The following is a 19,037-nucleotide window of genomic DNA, read 5'->3' as shown; positions in this document are numbered from 1 at the left end:
CCACTGAATCCACGTGGCCTGCATTAATGAATCAGTCGTAACTGATCCTTTAGTCGAGAAATGCGATCAGTCAAACATCAGTGCTTGACTCAACCTTTATTCGCATTATCAGTCGAGCTCTTCCGTCTTCAGTCTTCAGTTCTCCGGTCTTCAGTCTTCAGAACACTAGCTAAACTAGAAAAAGAACTCCAACACTTGAGTTCAAAAAGTTCTAGTCTATTACAAATAAAACTTTAATGATTTTGATATCATCAAAACTAGGGCAAGGATATTTCACTAAATTCCCAACAATATATATATATATATATATATATATATAATGAAATAATTATTATAAAATAATTAATCATCTAACTTAATTTTTATAAAAATAAATCAGTCAATTAACAATATTTTATGCATAACAATTTAATATAAAATTACAATAAATATTAATACATCTATGATGAACAATAATCTAAATAAGGTCATGTTATAATTGAGATTAAATTGAAACTTGGTGTTGGGAACTTAGTGAAATATCCTAACCCTAGTTTTGATGATACCAAAATCGTTAACTTTTCTTTATAATAGATTAGAACTTTTTGAACTCAATTGTTGGAGTTCTTTTTCTAGTTTAGCTAGAGTTCTGAAGACTGAAGACTGAAGATCGAAAGACTGAAGATCTCAACTGATGTTTGCAATTAAAGGCAGAGTCAAATACTGATGTTTGACTAAACGAGTTTCTCAACTAAAGAATCAGTTATGACTGATTCATTAATGTAGGCCACGTGGATTTAGCGGACTGCTACTCCAGAAGCTTAAAGGAAAGCCACGCACGTCAAGTACAACCACATTAAATGCAGAGATTTTAAGGATCGTCCTTTCTCTGCAGAGCATTCTTTTTTGGTGATTACCTTTTCAGAGGTGTCTTACCTCCTGTACCTGAATAGTCGTTTCTTACCAAACAAGGAACCTCAAAGATTGAAGCCCCAACGAAATTCGAATTACTCTCAAATGGATGAATTCTTGAAGACTATCGCTGCCAACGGATTTATTCAAGACCTCTCCTATAAATAGAGCTCGAGGATCACTTCAATCTACACCAATTCAAATACACAAGCTGAAACGCTGCCGAAATCGCAACTCAGCCAATCAAAGCCTACCCAAGTTTGAATCGAATAAGAGAATCCTAAAGCCAAAATCAGTCCATTGCTGATTACATACATTCTCTTAGAACCTTAGGCAAATACTTGTTTATCCAAAGCCTAAGTTACCTATTACAGAGAGCCTGTTCTCTGTGATCTAGTTGGTAGTTTTTGAACCTCCTTTCAACTGACCGAAAAGAGAGTTCGAGCCGAGAGGAGTTCAGACCAGTGTTCTGACTCCAAGAGATCTTAGCCAGCGCTAGCAAATGCATTGTTGTGTCTTTGCGTGCTAAGAGTGTTTGAGAAATCCAACCCAGTGTGTTGGTACTGAAAATTTGATTTTCAGTTGTAAGGTTTGCTGTGCACCCGTAAGCACAAGCCCAGAGTGTTTGTTAGTGTGATCAACTGACCGTGGACGTAGGAATTGGATTCCGAACCACGTAAAAATTCCTTTGTCGTTTATCGCGTTCAGTATTTACTTTCTTATCTGTGCACAAACTCTTAGTTAACTGAAACTGATTAATTGCAAAGTGAAACTAAAATCTTAACAATGTGTTAATCACAAAGGCTATTTCAAAAGAAAAGTTTTCCGCTGCCAATGTTATTAGTCTAACTGATCAATCTTCGGATAGTCAGTAAGATTCATAACACTCCTCCATTTTACAACAAGACTGAAGCCTCACATATATCAATTAATGCCTTGCGCCTAACTGATATCTCTTTACAATAGGTTGAGTTTGTTTTTGAAAAATAGCCTATAGGTGTATTTCCCCCCCCCCCCCATACACCTATCCTGACCTTCCGGTACCTAACACTTGGTGTATTTTCTGGTTAGGTTATAAGGTCATGTTATAATTGCAGTTAAATTAAAAATTGATGTATTTATTGGTCAAATTATAAGGTCATGTTATAAATCAAAAAATTGACAGACTATATGTATTTTCCGACAATAACCCCTTATATAAAAATTAATACTAATTCAATTATCATACTCATAAATATAATAAAAATTAATTTTAACTAAATATATTTGAATTGAATATTAAAAAATAAAAATATAAAATAAGAATTTACAATTATAAAATTTGATATTATGAAAAGCAAAAAAAAAAGTTAAAAAAATAAAAAATACTAATAAAAAAGAATTAAAAATATACTCCCTCCGTTCCAATAATCTTGTCCCACTTTTCTTTTTGGTTTGTCCCAATAATATTATCCAATTTCCTCTTTTGGTAATAATTAGAACATGTTTAGCATTCACTTAATCCACCTATATACCTACTAACCTACTCTATCTCTCTCCTAATTAACCCTCTCACCTCTGAGCTCTCTCTCCTACGCTCTGGACTCTCTATCTGCCGAAAACTGGACTGCCGCCGCCTCAATACCACGGCCGACGCCCCCTATTCTACATCCTGCTTCATCTCTTCTCCGGCCGAACGGTCGGAGCCACCGCCGCCGCGGCCTGTAGCAGGTTGTAATACCCGGGCTTTTGATGACGTGTTTAATTGCTTAAGTTTGAGTAAGTAGGGTATAAGATCCCTTGTTTGATTACTTTGTATAGAGATGAGGAGTTATATGAAGTTTTGTTGTTATATTTTAAAGATGTTGAGATGTTCTTTTGATGATGTGAGGATGATGTGTGATTTTATATCCGTAATTGAGTTTGAGTATTTGAATAATTCGAGATAATTATTTGAATGAGAACGGTGAACTCGGAAGTGAGATCTGAGTCCGTTAAGACGTTTTTGAAATTTTTGACTTTTTGACGATGAATAGTAAAATACTACTATTTCGTCTTTTTGTCGACTTTCAAAATCTTACGTGCATGTCGTCGAGAAATATTCTTAATTTTTCGATACGAGTCCAATAATGAAAGTTTTTATTTTTGGACGACGAGTGAATAGTAAATCGGGATTTCTCGATAAACGAACCGAGCTCGTTTATCAGAATTTCGAGAACGAGCTTGCGTTTTCTATATTTATATAGAATTACGAGTGTAATGAAAGTGAGTAGGAGTTAAGAGGGTGAGTAACGAAGAATGTGGGTAATTAGTCGTTAAAACGAGACGAAACGGGATATTTAACGACTAACGGGTTAATATCTTAAATATCTAAGGCTACCCCACCAAAACTGAAAGATATTATGGACTAGATTAGGATATATTTGATATATTCTAATACTAAGTAAGACAGTTCAAGTGTGAATTCCTTAGTCGTAATTGTTGACTCAAGTGTGAATTCCTTAGTCGTAATTGTTGACTAAGGAAGACAAGACAATTTAGAATTGTCTTCTTCGCTTATAAATAAGGGAGCTTGGTCTTACGAATCGATATATGAAAATATACGAAAACATTAGCTTAGAGCTTTTGACTTCCGATTTGAGCACCGAGACGAGCGCCGATCATCTTTTCGATCACGTATCTAAGTAGGTAAGATCTCTACCTACATTTTGATGGTTTTCTTTTCGATTTTCGTCGACGTCGAAAAACGTCGATTCTCGACTTTATTTTGAAACGACGTCGGATCGTCGTGAAATTTTAGTATGTTGTTCTTGGGTAGATGTTGAGCATGTTTAATGAAGGGAGTAAGAACGGAACGAACCGTAGCTATGAAACCCATGAGGGCAGCCCCGTTTTTCACATATTAGCTTGTCTTTCGATTTTTGTTTGATCGTTTTGACTTGATATTTGTGCTTAGGGGTATGCTAGAATCGATATATATTAAATTCGTATTTTTCCAAGCACGAAAATTGTATAAATTTTTAGAGTATGATTATTTAAATTCGTGAAGTTTGAGACGTTGCATAATGAATATTATTGCGTATATGTGTTCTACGATATCACATGAGCATGCTAATTGATTTACAATTTATGGATGATAATTGTTGAACGAAATTAAAACTGGAATTCTGTCAAAATTTTACAGCAGTTTCAAGCTTATGTTTCGATGAGTTTTCATTGCTTGATGGCTCTGAAATTTTAGTATGTTTATCTATGATATGTGTATTTCGTTTCTGCAAAATTTCATGTCTTTTGGATGATGTTTGCTATTTTAAAGATATTTTGAAAAATCCTTGACAGAATCTGTCAACTATTGGTAGACTTCACAAAAACGTTTATATCTATTAATCCATGAAGGATTTTGCATCACCGTTTTTTTTAAACGAAACTAGACTTCAATACTTTTCTAAAAACATAAGATTTCGATTTTTATGACCTCTGAAACAGAGCAGTTTATTATTTCAAAAATGCCCTGTTCTGCTGTCATATTTGTCCAACAGTAAAAGTGTATGAGTTTCATTGTTTATTTGGCAGATCATATGAACGTTTTCTCTTGTGAAAATTTAACCAAATCTTCAAGGATACCTTTAGTTTTGGATGATTAAATTTGATGGAATTTTATTAAGGTTTGCCTTGGTTTCTAATGGCCTAAACAAAATTGGCAGAAACTGTCAATCTTTGACAGCCTGCACTAAAAGAGCAATATCTCCAAAAACCTTTAACCTTTTTGGTTAACTACCATTTTTAGAGTGAACTACACTTCATGAAGTTTTTGAGATCAATTGGTATGATAGTTTATGATGATTGAGTTGGTTGTTATGAATTTTTAAAGATGACACAAAAACAGCAAAACTTTCTAGAAAACAACTTGATTATATTTGTTTTGATGGATGATACGATATGACTAAATGGTGTGAGTTGTGAGAGTTATGATTAACGCACATAAATGTTGGTATCTGACACTCGAACAATTGGTGTCGAGTATAAATGATAGTTTACTGATAAAGAGTTTTGATGATTTTGAATTGTTTGGTTTGCGTTGAAAAGATGTCAAGATGTTAAGTTTTGAGTCGAGAGACGAGTTCACGTAGTGAGATTCACGCGTTGAAATCTCGTGGCTGACATTATATATGAATAGGTCATGCCAAAATTTTTAGTGAAATTAGAATTTGAGCATAGTCAATTCTTGTTGACCCGTGACTCAAATACATGCCTAATGGAAAGTTTAACTTTCTAATCGGTTAATTAGACGAGATGAGAGCGAATAGATCTGCTAAGAAAGTGGACTTTTCGATGTGTTAAATATTTCTTTTAATTGAAGCGCTGCTAATTATAACATAAGGATGTTATAATTAATGAGTAATGACGAGAGATAATAATTGTTATATTGATTAACAATCAAGAGAGATGAACATTAGAGATACTAATGTTTCATAAAAGAGATTAGATTATTAATCGAGGTTTCTTTTATAACTTCTCACCAATTCTTCATAACGATGAAGGTCCTTTTGGGAAGTAACGACTTGAGGGAGAGAGTGACGTTACTCATTGATACAGAGACACAACGAGGTGGGCATTACTTTTACTATACGTATATAGAGATCCCCTGCGTGTCGTAGGCCTCTTATACGAATGAATGCATGAGATGATTTAACTGTTAATTTCAGTTTTATATATATCTATCAAATGAGTTTAATGTTACATTTGAGCAAGTTATTTCGTTACAAAATATTTGAGTTAAAGTTATTTCAAGTATTGTCTTGCCATAAAATGTTTAAATTTTAGTATGATATCTATCTGCTTTGGCTTTGCCAATGATGCAATCGAATTCGGGTCCTGAGCAGTTGATAGCTATCCTGCCAGGGCTAGTGTACACCAGTGACCGTGAGTCATCTAGCGGGTTGGCCGGTCAAGTGACCGTGAGAGGTGGCCACCTCTCCGGCACACAGTTTCAGATATGATAGATTACAAAAGAACTTAGTCTGATCAGACGAACTTTAAGAATCACAAATGAACTTAGTAAGCTTGGGCCTTTTTAGCGAAAAACTCCCTTGCTGTACTGATTATGATGGCATGACAATTTATAGTTTTGAAGCATGTATTTTTATACCTAGGCATACGTGCCCACTGAGTGCTTTTGTACTCAGCCCTGCATATGTTTTCTAAATGTGCAGGTTGAGCTGATGTGATGATGGTGCTGCAATGAGCGGAGTCTCCAGGGTTGTTAATAAATAGTTAACCTGTCTAGAATATGTCTTCATACATATGTCTAGCTACTTTCCGCTGCAAGATGTTGTTGATGTTATAGTATGTTATGTCATACTTTGAGTCTTAAGAGAATGGTTTCATATGATGTATAACTTGATTAATGATATTAATTAAGTTTTATGCTGTCTTTCATAGACTGTTTTCAATTGAGTATTAATGAATAAAAATGACGAGTTTTATTAAGATGAGTAAGTTTTACGGCTATAAATGACGCCCCTTTTCTTCCCCTTCTTCTTTAACCCCATCCCTAGTCGTGGATCACTCGGCCTAACTATCCCTAGTTAGGGCGGGCTGTGACAGAGTGGTATCAGAGCGAAGGAAAGCTCTGAATTAGAAGTCTTGAGTTTAGTCTAGAATGAGTCACTAGACTAATAGTTATTAACAACCGTGAGCTCAGCGCACCATCACACCAGGCTCAACGAGGTATGTAAAATTTCAAAGTTTATTTGACGTTAAATTTTGAAGAGCACGATGTTGAGGTTATATGATGAGTTATGATGTTATGCTTTGAAGATGCATAGTTTGAGTTTGAGGATGACAACATGATTAATAATGAGTTATTATGTTGTAAGAGCATATGTTGACGTTACATGATGAATCATGAGAGCGTTTATATCATATGATGTTATATGATTGAAGATGCATAATTATGAGTTATGATGTGATGTATTTGAGATGTTTTGTGATGAGAATTGTTTGAGCAGTTGTGATAAGTCACGATGATTTAGATGAAGGAATCTAATGTCATTGTTAAGAGAGATTTTTTTTTTTACTAAGTAGAAGGATGAAATGAGAACTTAGAGCTAAAGCTTGAGAGAATTAGCAATTGCTTTAAGTACTTGTTGGTTTGAGTTATGAGTTTGAGTTATGAGCTTGAGTATAATAGCATGATTAATGATGAGTTATTAGCATGCTGCAATGAGATATTGTACGATATGTTGAGTTATTTTGTGACGCGAGTTTTGCTCACGCAACCTTAATGGTACTTGAGGAGGTATCATGAGCCATAGTCTTTGGAGATGGCTTTGAGAGAGAATTGTTGAGTTGTCTTACTGAGTCACGATGATTTAGATTAAGGGATCTAATATCATTGTTTAGAGAGATTCCCTACTAAGTAAAGACGGGACGAGATGAGAATTTAGATGTTTTGAGCTTGAGTTTTAAGATAACAGTACTACTTAATAGGAGTTTTGCTAAGTTATGTTTTGTTTATTTCTGTTGCTGGAGCCAAGTAGAGTTAGTTCCTAGAGTCACCTTTAAGTTCTCCTTATAGGTTGGCCAGGACTGTTGGCACTGCACGAAAGTGGACTGTTGTGAGATCGAACTCAGGAAAGATCGGATACGAGGACGAGGCGTACAGTATGTGGTACAGAGATACCCTAGCAGATTTTCAAACACATGTTCATAGACTATGAAAGGATGAAAGCCTTATGGTTGTTACTAGACTGGATGGCATCGTGCACCTAGTCCCCGTGCTACCAATCGAGTGGTAGGATTGAGCAAGGAAGAAAGCCACTCAATATGATGGGACATGTTGTCTTGAGCATTGGACCCACAGGAGATGAGATTTGTTACAGATACCCAGATTTTCTATGCGGATCTAATGACCGGATGCTTGTTTTCTACCAGAGACTCTAGAAGAGTGTAGTAGATATCGAGTCGATCCTTGAGTATCAGTTACCAAAGATGATAAAATGATAAACGATAATGAGGATGAGAAGTAGCCGAGGATGGCTAGAGTTGATGAGGATGAGAAGAGAAGTCGATGTAGGCTAGAGCTAAGGATGATCTTGAGAGTATGCGCGGTACACCCTCGTTTTTGATTAGTTGCAATTACATTGCGATGTATATAACTTACTTAGGAGATATTGGTACTTGAGATTTTGACATGATGATAGATAAGCATGCGAATATAGTACCCTACTGATGTTAAATAGATGGATGTTCCTAGTGTGCTAAAGTAGCAACTAGATGAGTTGACTGGTAGCAGTTACCGTAGGAGGTCCAGACCGAGACATAGTACTATTAATGGTGTCGGTTTAGAAGGGACATTACGATAGATACTATGGTTTTTGTAGGGTTTAAATAACCCCTTTATGTAAGCCCTCTAAAACGAGGCATTCTACTGATGGATATATTAGGTTGACCAGAGTGGTCTTTTTGTTAGCATTTCGTGAGTGCTTATTGCCTTACAGATGAATGTTAAGGTGACCGTGAGGGTTTCCTTAAAGTTGAGTTAGTAAATTGAACTTGAGTTTTGAGGATGCTTAGAGCGTTGGTCGAGTTGAGTTTTCCTTTTGTGATTTCAAAAATGCCTCAAAGATGTCATCAAGAGTGTGATGTGAAGGATATGCGGGATAATACTCCGCCACCACCACCGCAACATGAGAGGAGAGTTGAAAAATATTGAACTTTCGAAACAAGAGTCTAGAACATATGACCCTGAGTTTAAGCTTTTAGCTTGCTGGTGTGAACTTAAGTTTTGTTATGTATAGTATGTTGAGGGTTTAGAAGACACATAATTTCCAAGTTCGGGATAGTATAGCCCGTGTGACTGGGGAGTGATTATGTTGGACCTGGCCAGTCCGCATGATCCAAATCTCAGTAGACGTGTTTTGGGTTTATAAACCCACGTGTTTCAACTTTCGGTTGAAAAGCCAGATGGGTTCTTACTCTAGGTCATTTTTGTTCGACCTGGTAGTTACTTCATTCTACCCTCTGGTCATTCATTTGAGTCTCTTGAACAATTTGTTTTGATGTCGTTCTAGGATTGAACCCTTACAACTTTTGAGTTATCCTAGTAGATTCTTTTAATGTATAAGACTAGTGAGAGGCACGTCAGAGGACTTTAACACCTGAGCAACTGGTAGACTATACTTGAGAACAATTGAAGACTACTCTTGAGAAGTATGTACCGAGGAGTACAGTAAGCAGCGAGAGGCTGATTATCGAAGTTTGATGCAAGGAAAGAAATCGGTTGTAGAGTATAACCGAGAATTCTGTGAGCTATCACGATTTGCTCATCAGAAGATGGATACTGATGAAGAGATGTCTGAGTTTTATGTGCCGGTTTAAGGCAGGACTTTAAGGTAGTATGGGCAAGTTATTAGATGCACTAGTTAGAATCCTGTTTATTACAGGAGCCTCGCATTCGTTAATTGTTTGAAGCATGTTACCTTCAAACTCGAACCAAAACAAGCTAGTCCCGAGTTGAGAGTAATCACTCCTGTAGGAAGAGCTACTACAGTTTCTCACATGATTTCTAAATTAGAGTTGAGTTAGGATCACTAAAGATGAAAACAAGAACCTTGCACTTAATGCCTATGTGGAACGTAGACATTATTCTAAGGATGGACTGGTTAGCAGAGAACTTTGCCCCGATTGATTGTAAGAAGAGACAGATAACTTTTCAACCACCTGGGAAGGAACATACATGTTTTCACGGCATTGATAGAAAGAAGAGAGTTCCAATCGTTTCGGCACTTCAGGCGTCGAAATTGGTAAAGAAGAAAGGAGCACAAGCTTACCTAGTTTACTTGAATGATGAAGGATAATCAAGTAAAAAAAATAAACTTTGAGGATGTAGCAGTGATAAGGGAATATAGAGATGTATTTTCCGAGGTCTTACCAGGATTGCCACCAACAAGACAGTTGGAGTTCACTATCGACCTAGAACCTGGATCAGCACTAGTGTCGAAGGCACCCTATAGAATGGCGCCTAAGGAGCTACAAGAGCTGAAGATTCAGCTACAAGAATTGCTCGAGTTAGGTTTTATTAGACGTAGTGTATCCCCGTGGGGAGCACCAGTCCTTTTTGTCAAAAAGAAGGATGACACGTTGAGAATGTGCATAGATTATCGAGAGCTGAATAAATTGACACTCAAGAACAAATATCCTTTGCCGAGGATAGATGACTTGTTTGATCAATTGCGAAGAGCGAGTTTTTCTTGAAAGTTGACTTGAGATCATAATACCACCAGTTCAAATTTTGACAGGAGGATACACCTAAGACAGCTTTTCAAATGAGGTATGAGCACTATGAGTTCATAGTTATGCCATTCGGTTTGACGAAGGCACCAGTAGTTTTCATGGATCACATGAATCGAGTGTTCCATCAATAACTGGATAAATTTATCCTAGTTTTCATAGATGATATTCTCATCTATTCAAAGAATGAGCAGGAGCGCCAAAACATTTGAGAACGATGTTGGAAACGCTAAGAGTTGAGAAGCTTTTTGCCAAATTCACCAAGTGCGAGTTTTGGTTGAACGAAGTAACTTTTCTAGGACATATTGTATCATCCGAAGGAATTAAAGTTGACCCCGTCAAGGTACAAGTTGTACATGAGTAAAGATCACCAACTACGCCTAACGAGATTCGCAACTTTTTAGGTTTAGCAGGATACTATCAGAGGTTTATTAAAGGATTTTCCATGATAGCAAGACCGAGAAAAGAAGTTAAGTACAATTGGAAAGAGGAGTGTAAAGAGAGTTTTTAAGAGCTTAAAGGAAATTGACTACAACACCAGTGCTGCTAGTCCCGGAAATGGATAAAGAGTATACCATCTACACAGATGCGTCAAAGAATAGGCTAGGATGTGTTTTGATGCAAGAAGGAAGAGTTACAGTCTATGCATAACGATAACTTAGACTCTACGAGATACATTATCCAACGCATGATTTAGAGCTTGCAGCCGTTGTGCATGCCCTGAAAATTTGGAGACATCATCTCTACGGAGTTAGATGTGAGATTTTCACGGACCACAAAAGTTTGAAATATTTTTTCGAGCAGAAGGATATTAACATGAGGCAAAGGAGATGGCTCGAATTAGTAAATGATGTTGACTGCAACATTAATTATCACCCTGGCAAGGCCAATGTAGTAGCCGATACATTGAGCCGGAAGGTCTCGTCAAAGTTTGGATGTCTTCTCACGAGAGAGAATGAGCTTATAAAGGACTTTGACAAGATGAGGATAGAGATGATAAAACCACCAGGGACGATAGCGAGTATTGTTGCGACGATGCCTAGTTTGAGGAAAATGGTGATTGAAGCACAAGGAAAGATGAGACAATGAACAAGTTACGAGAAAGGATAAGAGCATGAGATCTCAAGAGTTACCAAAAAGCATCAGACAATGCTATTTTATTTGAGGGGAGAATATGCATTCCCCGCGATGATGAACTTAAGAATACGATCATGAGTGGGACTCATGACACGCCTTACACCGCCCACCCAGGAGGCACAAAGATGTATCAGGTTGTGAAAAATAGATTTTTGTGGGACGGAATGAAATGAGACATAGCTTCGTTTGTAGAGCGATGCTTAGCTTGTCAGCAAGTGAAAACATTACACCAACGACCCTATGGGAAGTTAAAACCGTTGGAGATTCCCGAGTGGAAATGGGATCACATAGCGATGGATTTTGTGATAGCTTTACCGAAAAGTCAAAGAGGAAATACAGCAATTTGGGTGATTGTAGATCGACTAACAAAATATGCACATTTCATACTGATCCTAATCGCGTATGGACCAGATAAGTTAGCACAATTGTATGTTCGTGACATTATAAGATTGCATTGAGTACCAGTGTAGATCACCTCAAAAAAAAAAAAAAAAAAAATTACATCACGTTTTTGGATGAGTTACAGAAAGAGTTGGGTACAAGGATGAATTTTAGCATAGCAGACGATAGAAGATATGATAAGAACTACTATCCTTGATAGAGGAGTAAATCGGGAGAATGTGTTGCCACTAATTGAGTTTGCATATAAGACGTGAGACAAAGTTTCGAGATAGGAGACAAAGTTTTCTTGAAGGTTTCACCCTCAAAGGGGATGAATAGATTTGGAGTTAAAGGACAGCTTAGACCCAGAGTTATAAGTCCTTACGAGATATTGCAAAAGATAGGTCCAATAGCGTATAGGTTGGTTTTGTCACCTAGCTTTGGAAATGTGCATAACGTGTTTCACGTGTCACAATTGAGAGGATATATATTTTCGGCAATTGAGTTATGAAGAGAGACCTCAGATGATGTTAGATCATAAAATTCGGCAATTGAGTAATAAGTCGATTGCATTGGATAAGGTCCAATGGAGATATGATAGTTAAGAAAGAAGTGGAAAGAGAGCTTGAGGATAAGATGTGAGAGAAGTACCCGATACATTTACAAGAGGTACAAATTTCGGGACGAAATTTATTTTAAGGGGGAAGGTATGTAATACCCGGGCTTTTGATGACGTGTTTAATTGCTTAAGTTTGAGTAAGTAGGGTATAAGATCCCTTGTTTGATTACTTTGTATAGAGATGAGGAGTTATATGAAGTTTTGTTGTTATATTTTAAAGATGTTGAGATGTTCTTTTGATGATGTGAGGATGATGTGTGATTTTATATCCGTAATTGAGTTTGAGTATTTGAATAATTCGAGATAATTATTTGAATGAGAACGGTGAACTCGGAAGTGAGATCTGAGTCCGTTAAGACGTTTTTGAAATTTTTGACTTTTTGACGATGAATAGTAAAATACTACTATTTCGTCTTTTTGTCGACTTTCAAAATCTTACGTGCATGTCGTCGAGAAATATTCTTAATTTTTCGATACGAGTCCAATAATGAAAGTTTTTATTTTTGGACGACGAGTGAATAGTAAATCGGGATTTCTCGATAAACGAACCGAGCTCGTTTATCAGAATTTCGAGAACGAGCTTGCGTTTTCTATATTTATATAGAATTACGAGTGTAATGAAAGTGAGTAGGAGTTAAGAGGGTGAGTAACGAAGAATGTGGGTAATTAGTCGTTAAAACGAGACGAAACGGGATATTTAACGACTAACGGGTTAATATCTTAAATATCTAAGGCTACCCCACCAAAACTGAAAGATATTATGGACTAGATTAGGATATATTTGATATATTCTAATACTAAGTAAGACAGTTCAAGTGTGAATTCCTTAGTCGTAATTGTTGACTCAAGTGTGAATTCCTTAGTCGTAATTGTTGACTAAGGAAGACAAGACAATTTAGAATTGTCTTCTTCGCTTATAAATAAGGGAGCTTGGTCTTACGAATCGATATATGAAAATATACGAAAACATTAGCTTAGAGCTTTTGACTTCCGATTTGAGCACCGAGACGAGCGCCGATCATCTTTTCGATCACGTATCTAAGTAGGTAAGATCTCTACCTACATTTTGATGGTTTTCTTTTCGATTTTCGTCGACGTCGAAAAACGTCGATTCTCGACTTTATTTTGAAACGACGTCGGATCGTCGTGAAATTTTAGTATGTTGTTCTTGGGTAGATGTTGAGCATGTTTAATGAAGGGAGTAAGAACGGAACGAACCGTAGCTATGAAACCCATGAGGGCAGCCCCGTTTTTCACATATTAGCTTGTCTTTCGATTTTTGTTTGATCGTTTTGACTTGATATTTGTGCTTAGGGGTATGCTAGAATCGATATATATTAAATTCGTATTTTTCCAAGCACGAAAATTGTATAAATTTTTAGAGTATGATTATTTAAATTCGTGAAGTTTGAGACGTTGCATAATGAATATTATTGCGTATATGTGTTCTACGATATCACATGAGCATGCTAATTGATTTACAATTTATGGATGATAATTGTTGAACGAAATTAAAACTGGAATTCTGTCAAAATTTTACAGCAGTTTCAAGCTTATGTTTCGATGAGTTTTCATTGCTTGATGGCTCTGAAATTTTAGTATGTTTATCTATGATATGTGTATTTCGTTTCTGCAAAATTTCATGTCTTTTGGATGATGTTTGCTATTTTAAAGATATTTTGAAAAATCCTTGACAGAATCTGTCAACTATTGGTAGACTTCACAAAAACGTTTATATCTATTAATCCATGAAGGATTTTGCATCACCGTTTTTTTTAAACGAAACTAGACTTCAATACTTTTCTAAAAACATAAGATTTCGATTTTTATGACCTCTGAAACAGAGCAGTTTATTATTTCAAAAATGCCCTGTTCTGCTGTCATATTTGTCCAACAGTAAAAGTGTATGAGTTTCATTGTTTATTTGGCAGATCATATGAACGTTTTCTCTTGTGAAAATTTAACCAAATCTTCAAGGATACCTTTAGTTTTGGATGATTAAATTTGATGGAATTTTATTAAGGTTTGCCTTGGTTTCTAATGGCCTAAACAAAATTGGCAGAAACTGTCAATCTTTGACAGCCTGCACTAAAAGAGCAATATCTCCAAAAACCTTTAACCTTTTTGGTTAACTACCATTTTTAGAGTGAACTACACTTCATGAAGTTTTTGAGATCAATTGGTATGATAGTTTATGATGATTGAGTTGGTTGTTATGAATTTTTAAAGATGACACAAAAACAGCAAAACTTTCTAGAAAACAACTTGATTATATTTGTTTTGATGGATGATACGATATGACTAAATGGTGTGAGTTGTGAGAGTTATGATTAACGCACATAAATGTTGGTATCTGACACTCGAACAATTGGTGTCGAGTATAAATGATAGTTTACTGATAAAGAGTTTTGATGATTTTGAATTGTTTGGTTTGCGTTGAAAAGATGTCAAGATGTTAAGTTTTGAGTCGAGAGACGAGTTCACGTAGTGAGATTCACGCGTTGAAATCTCGTGGCTGACATTATATATGAATAGGTCATGCCAAAATTTTTAGTGAAATTAGAATTTGAGCATAGTCAATTCTTGTTGACCCGTGACTCAAATACATGCCTAATGGAAAGTTTAACTTTCTAATCGGTTAATTAGACGAGATGAGAGCGAATAGATCTGCTAAGAAAGTGGACTTTTCGATGTGTTAAATATTTCTTTTAATTGAAGCGCTGCTAATTATAACATAAGGATGTTATAATTAATGAGTAATGACGAGAGATAATAATTGTTATATTGATTAACAATCAAGAGAGATGAACATTAGAGATACTAATGTTTCATAAAAGAGATTAGATTATTAATCGAGGTTTCTTTTATAACTTCTCACCAATTCTTCATAACGATGAAGGTCCTTTTGGGAAGTAACGACTTGAGGGAGAGAGTGACGTTACTCATTGATACAGAGACACAACGAGGTGGGCATTACTTTTACTATACGTATATAGAGATCCCCTGCGTGTCGTAGGCCTCTTATACGAATGAATGCATGAGATGATTTAACTGTTAATTTCAGTTTTATATATATCTATCAAATGAGTTTAATGTTACATTTGAGCAAGTTATTTCGTTACAAAATATTTGAGTTAAAGTTATTTCAAGTATTGTCTTGCCATAAAATGTTTAAATTTTAGTATGATATCTATCTGCTTTGGCTTTGCCAATGATGCAATCGAATTCGGGTCCTGAGCAGTTGATAGCTATCCTGCCAGGGCTAGTGTACACCAGTGACCGTGAGTCATCTAGCGGGTTGGCCGGTCAAGTGACCGTGAGAGGTGGCCACCTCTCCGGCACACAGTTTCAGATATGATAGATTACAAAAGAACTTAGTCTGATCAGACGAACTTTAAGAATCACAAATGAACTTAGTAAGCTTGGGCCTTTTTAGCGAAAAACTCCCTTGCTGTACTGATTATGATGGCATGACAATTTATAGTTTTGAAGCATGTATTTTTATACCTAGGCATACGTGCCCACTGAGTGCTTTTGTACTCAGCCCTGCATATGTTTTCTAAATGTGCAGGTTGAGCTGATGTGATGATGGTGCTGCAATGAGCGGAGTCTCCAGGGTTGTTAATAAATAGTTAACCTGTCTAGAATATGTCTTCATACATATGTCTAGCTACTTTCCGCTGCAAGATGTTGTTGATGTTATAGTATGTTATGTCATACTTTGAGTCTTAAGAGAATGGTTTCATATGATGTATAACTTGATTAATGATATTAATTAAGTTTTATGCTGTCTTTCATAGACTGTTTTCAATTGAGTATTAATGAATAAAAATGACGAGTTTTATTAAGATGAGTAAGTTTTACGGCTATAAATGACGCCCCTTTTCTTCCCCTTCTTCTTTAACCCCATCCCTAGTCGTGGATCACTCGGCCTAACTATCCCTAGTTAGGGCGGGCTGTGACACAGGTAAAACCCTAACTTTATTCATTTTCTTTTCCCTATTCTAATTTCTCTTTTATGTAAAATTAAAAACTGAAAATCCTCCCTCTATTTTGCTCTTTCCATCGCGTCGTCCGCCGTGCTTCGCCAATGTTCATCTGCCCAGGTAACCCCATGCGCCGCCTCAACAAGCAACGGACGAGCGTTCGGGACGGACGGAGTTGAACGCACCTCCAGCTCTGAAATCAACTCTTTCGGTCAGCTTCGGTACCTATTGATGAGGAGAAGCCTACCTTCGCGTCGCCTTTCCCTTCTTCCAAGCGCCGCAGCCAACAACAACGAGGCCACTTCTCCTTCATTGAGCCACCTTCCGACGATGAGTGGGAGAGTGGCTTTTCTGCAGATCTGAGAAATTTGAGGTAGATCTACAGAGATGTAGTGTTGAAATTGGGGAGGTGTGAGATTGCCTTTTTGTAGAAATTTGTTCTTTCTATTCTGTTGTTGAAATTTGTTGAAGAAATTGTTAGAATTTGTTGTAGAGGATAAAGATTTGTTGAAATTTGTTGTTCAAATTTGCAGAATTTTGTTGCGTTTTTTTCTTATTGCTTTAATTGTTATCATTAATTAGATTGGATTTAGTTTTGCTAATCAAGTCCTTAATTAGATTGGCATCACCTTTATTCCTCTGATTTTACTCTTCTTAATCTCCGTGCCCAAAAGAAAGGGGACAACATTATTGGGACGGGGGGAGTATTTTTTTTTTCAAAAAGATGAGAGATGAGAGAGAAATTTATAAAATTTTAATAAACAAATTTAATTTGTACATTTTAAATCAAATATTTACATAAAATATGTTAAATTAAAGCTCTTATCGTGATCTTTAATTTCATATGCATATTAAATATTTTATAATTAATCGAATTTCACAATTTTGGAAAGAAATAAAACAACAAATAAGAAGTTAAAGAAATGAAAAATAAAAAGAAAAATATAGTTTAAACATAAACCTTCAATTTTATTATAACTACAAAATTGCCATTCAATTTTGAAATTGATTTCAAATTGGAAACTGCCTTTTAATATAGTATAGATATTAGGGTTAATTACGCAAAAAATCATGAATTTTAGGCCAATTTTCAAACTTTATATGAACTATTTTTTTATAATCAACAATTCCTTAAATTTAAGGAGTTGAATATTTTTTTTCTTACTTTTTAAAAATCCCTAAATTTATAGATGACATGACATTTTTTAAGTGACCTGAAATATAACATGGCATCGCCGGACGGGAACCAAACGACATCGTTTAGTTGGGGGTAAAACGACGTCTTTTTCATCCCCAAACATGCCTCCCAGCTGAAAAATTGACGACCGGAGCTCTGACAGATCTTTCACGGCAACATCAACCTGCTGCCCTGAGTCACTCCTACGACTCCTGCTTGCTTGACCGCCGTAGAAGGGCGGCAATTATGCCGGAATCTGCGACAGTACATCATGGGCGAGCAATGGCACGCTCATTGAACTCACGCAGGAGGGCCCTCGCGGTGAGGAGAACAGTTGTTCCAGCAGCTCTAGTCTTCATTCACCGTCGTGAGGCGTTGCTGCTTTGTAAGAAGTGGGGAAGTCACGTCGGAGTTACAGTGCAGCGGCGAAGTTGTGAAATAATGGTGTTGCTATTGCCCGTTCTCGCACGGTGCTAGTTTGCAGCGGCGAGTCGTCACAACGCCGACAACACCGCCGACGGGTGGATAGGAGATGAACGCGGGACCAAGGGCGGCGGCCGAGCGAGGTCAGGTGGCGCAACCCTAGGCGGCAAAAACCCTAGGTTCAGAAATCCTAATTTTTGTTTGTGTTTTTTTTAATTATTTTATGTGTCAATTTCAGTTCAAGTAAGCGCCATATCAGCTCGCAATCGCCTAAAAATTGCCATGTCAGCTAGAAGTTTCACCAGAGCAAAAAAATATGGAAAAATTATTCAACCTCTTAAATTCGTGGAATTGCTGATAAAAAAATTTATAAAAAATTTGAAAATTGACCCAAAGTTCATCAGTTTTGACCTTATTATTATTATTATTATTATTATTATTATTATTATTATTATTATTATTTCGCCTGAAAGCATATGTATTTGCAAAATGAGGGGCATTCCCGATGTATGGGCCGTTTTTGAACGGCTTTGAAATCTGTCAGCGACGTCCCAAAGCCCAAAGTGGGCATATTTCGTCAATTAGTCAAATTACTACTTTGCCCAAAATAAGAAAAACAGGGGCAGCTTATTTGTCTAAATAAATAAGACAATTAGACAAGGTGGTTTCAATAATGATATGGTTAGGGTTAGGAAGCCGTTTATTTATCTAAATAAATTAATATGACACGATCTTATGAATCAAATTCGTAATCATATTCTGTTATTTACTTGTTTGAATTTAAATTTTAACTCCTATGATGAGCTTGATTAAATTTTGTGTAAGGATTATTATGGATCGTTTTCTCCACTGAATTTGAATATGCTTCTTAATTTCTCCATAATATATATATATATATATAATCATTTATTAAAACTCGTCGTCTCCAAATCATATTACAATTTTCGTGGACATAGAGACTAGTATACAATGAGTTGATCTAACCGATTAATTTGGTAAGTCTTGTTTGATTGAGTCAACCTAAAAATGTGAAATTTTTGTATGTACAAATACGTTTTGGCCCAAAACACTGAACTTGGTCATACCTAAAGTTCCCAATCCCAGCGGTATGTGATCATAAGATAGCAAAGTTGCTTGTGCACTAATTGGA

The 19,037-nt window shown here is 36.2% G+C and overlaps 1 long non-coding RNA gene across 1 annotated transcript; it reads left to right on the top strand.

The window, feature by feature from the left end:
- The first annotated feature begins 2,481 nt into the window (after positions 1–2,481).
- On the top strand, positions 2,482–16,822 carry LOC131016683 (uncharacterized). Its single transcript, XR_009099183.1, has 2 exons — positions 2,482–2,601; positions 16,269–16,822. It is a non-coding gene; the product is annotated as an uncharacterized LOC131016683 (long non-coding RNA).
- The last annotated feature ends 2,215 nt before the right edge of the window (positions 16,823–19,037 follow it).

The sequence above is a fragment of the Salvia miltiorrhiza genome, chromosome 3, assembly GCF_028751815.1.
Source record: "Salvia miltiorrhiza cultivar Shanhuang (shh) chromosome 3, IMPLAD_Smil_shh, whole genome shotgun sequence".
NCBI lineage: Eukaryota > Viridiplantae > Streptophyta > Magnoliopsida > Lamiales > Lamiaceae > Salvia > Salvia miltiorrhiza.
The sequence above is the reverse complement of the archived record's forward strand: the minus strand, read 5'-3'. Positions and strand labels throughout refer to the sequence as shown.